This window comes from Myotis davidii, unplaced genomic scaffold, assembly GCF_000327345.1.
Source record: "Myotis davidii unplaced genomic scaffold, ASM32734v1 scaffold223, whole genome shotgun sequence".
Taxonomy (NCBI): Eukaryota; Metazoa; Chordata; class Mammalia; order Chiroptera; family Vespertilionidae; genus Myotis; species Myotis davidii.
In genome coordinates, this window is record NW_006294609.1 from 2,732,005 (window position 1) to 2,735,216 (window position 3,212).

The following is a 3,212-nucleotide window of genomic DNA, read 5'->3' on the forward strand; positions in this document are numbered from 1 at the left end:
CACGCTGATCCCGGTGCCGGGAGGCATATTACCCTTTTACTATATAGAATAGAGGCCTGGTGCACGGGTGAGGGCTGGCTGGTTTGCCCTGAAGGGTGTACAGGATCAGGGTGGGAGTCCCCACTGGGGTGCCTGGCCAGTCTGGCTGAGGGGCTGAGGGCCATTTTCAGGCTGACGGGTGATGGAAGTTCCCAACCGCTCCTTTTTTTCTTTTTTCTTTTTTTTTATTCTGGGCCAGCTTTAGCTCTGAAGCCTAGGCTGCTGAAAACAGGTTTCTGGCCTTTGTTTACCGTCTGTATTTGATACAATGTTGTGGTCCCGCTGGCTGAAGCTCCCGTGAGTAAAGCAGGTTTCTGGGGTTTTTTTAGCTTCTTTATTGGCAACACAGTTGCTTAGAGTTGCAGCTGAGAGGCCGGCAAGTCAGGGCCGGAACGTTGGAGTTCTCCGTCACTGAAGCAAGCAAGCCTCCCTGTTTGCATCAGCTGCCTGGCTGTCGGCTGTCTTGGCTGCCAGTTAATTTGCATATCTTGGCCCTACTCTGTGAGTGACGGGGATTAGCCAATGGGAAGGGTAGCGGTCGTACGCCAATTACCATGTTTCTCTTTTATTAGTGTAGATGTAGTCATATGAGTCAATCTTTAAACCTTGTTCCATACTCTGTCAGTGTGACATCTCACACCCCAGTCACACCCTCTGTCTCTGACTTCTGACCTGGCCACACTGCCTGCATTTGATGCAGAGGAGATGTGACTAGTCTTGGACTTTTCCAAGCTCACACTGACTGTAAGATAGATTGTAAGGCAGAATGGGGTGAACGTTATGATGTGAACTGGTTGCAAAATGATGGTGCCAGGGACTTGGATTAGGGTTAGGGCAGTGGGATAGAAAAGTGGGTAATGACCTTGAGAGAAATGTAAAAGACAAACTTGATAGGGCTTGGTGTTGGAGGAGGGGAAGGAGAGATGGGGGCATCAAGGATAATGCTGGGATTTGGAGCATGGAGAGCCCATTGGCAAGATAAAAGTGACCCTTCAGCTTCTCACTCTGACCCATGTCACCTTGACTGTTGCTTCTCTATGAAATGGGAATAATCACACCACCAACTTGAGAAGCGCCCACAGGTGAGGATGTCCCTGCAGTGGCTCCACACCTGAGAGAGGAATGAGAATCTCTTGTGCACTAGCCACATGACCTCTAGACCAGCGGTTCTCAACCTGTGGGTCATGACCCCTTTGGGAGTCAAACAACCCTTTCACAGGGGTCGCCTAAGACCATCGGAAAACACATATATAATTACATATTGTTTTTGTGATTAATCACTATGCTTTAATTATGTTCAATTTGTAACAATGAAAATACATCCTGCATATCAGATATTTACATGACGATTCATAACAGTAGCAAAATTACAGTTATGAAGTAGCAACGAAAATAATTTTATGGTTGGGGGTCACCACAACATGAGGAACTGTATTAAAGGGTCTTGGCATTAGGAAGGTTGAGAACTACTGCTCTAGACACTCTCCGCTCCTCCCTTGCCATCCCATCCAAACTCTACTTCTCCAAATTATGCCCAAACATCTTCCTTACTTAACATGGAGCTGGGCTCAAAAACTTGAAAGAACCAGACAGACACCAGCTGCTTAGCTTGTTGGCAGTCGAGCTCCCTGTGGCTGGAGGGAGTCCACATGCCACTCACCTCTCTCCAGGGCCCTGGCTCTCAAATCCCCACATCTTGTTTTGTGTCATGAACTTCTTCCCTTGGGGGAGGCCTTGGGGTTTGATCAGACAAGAACCTGTGTAGCAAACCACTGCATTTTAGTCAAGAGATACAGATCTGGGCAGTTGGTACAAGCGCCACTCAACTCTGCCTGCCTGGTGAGTTCATGGGCAGAATCGGTCACACTGGGCGTGGGATACCGGCCCCATTGGCGGAGGCCTCTCTGTAGAACCACTGTCTTTCTAGAGATACCTCCAGAACTTCACCCGCCTTGACCTCTGTGCTCACCCCAATGCCTCCACTGCAGGCGGCATCCCCACCTCCAGGTCAGGAGCGCAGTCAGGCGGCACTCTGCCTGCTCTCCTTTCACCGGCTCCCCATAGACCAGCGGTTCTCAACCTTGGCTGCACATTAGAATAACCTGGGAATCTTTTTAAAATCCTGATTTCTGGGTCTCATCCTCCGGAAATTCTGTTTCTTTATTATGGGGTGGGGCCACAACATTAGTAACAAAGAAACAGAATTTCTGGAGGATGAGGCCCAGAAATCAGGATTTTAAAAAAGATTCCCAGGTGATTCTAATGTGCAGCCAAGGTTGAGAACCACTGCCAGAGACCAACAGGGCAGCACTGAAGACCACACACCACGAGCGTTTCCAAAAAATATGGGTTTTTATTGTTCTGGATGTAAATGTAGTTTTCAAACTGCATTGTAGTGTTGAACACAGCTGGTGGAAACATGCTTCTCAACACGCGTGATAGGGCTGTGCTCTGGGTGACACGGGCCTGAGGGAGCCTCCGCTGCCCAGACTCCGCGGGGGTTTCTTTCCTAGACGGGGGTAACTGTCCCCTAAAGGAGCCCTGACACCATCACCGAAGCTCCCAGCAGGAAAAAGCGACCCACTGCACAGGGAACGGAACCCGGACAATTAAAGAGCGTGGTGTCTGGGCCGTGAGAGGGCTCAGGTGTGGAGTGGCAGGGGCGTGGGGGAGGCTGTGCTCGGCTCCCACACGAGCACACAGCTGGGCTGGGTCTCCCAGGGCCGGGCACTTCCTACCTTATAACTGCAGGATGGAAACTCTATGGAAACGTATAAAACTTGAGTTTCTCCCAGCCCTGCACAAGCTCAGTTCTTGAGAGCAACATGTCTGTTCAGAAACGCAGAAGAGAATTCTTCAAATCAGCGACGCCCACGGTCGACTGTGGAACCAAAAGTTTGACTGGGAGGTGAAGGTGAATTCTGCTACATAATTGGAAAGGAATTTCACAAAAATAAAATTTCATTAAGTAAACACACTCACACACACACACACACACACACACACACACACACACAGAGTCAAAGCCAACATTCAGTATAAAAAAGTTCCCTTTTTTCTCCAAGGCTGATTTTCACAAGCCTGACAAGGAAACAGCCCCCGCATGTGTTCCGGGAGAGCCACGTCCTCAGGAGAGAATCAGGCAGCTGACCCCTGTGGAGGGACTGGCCGGA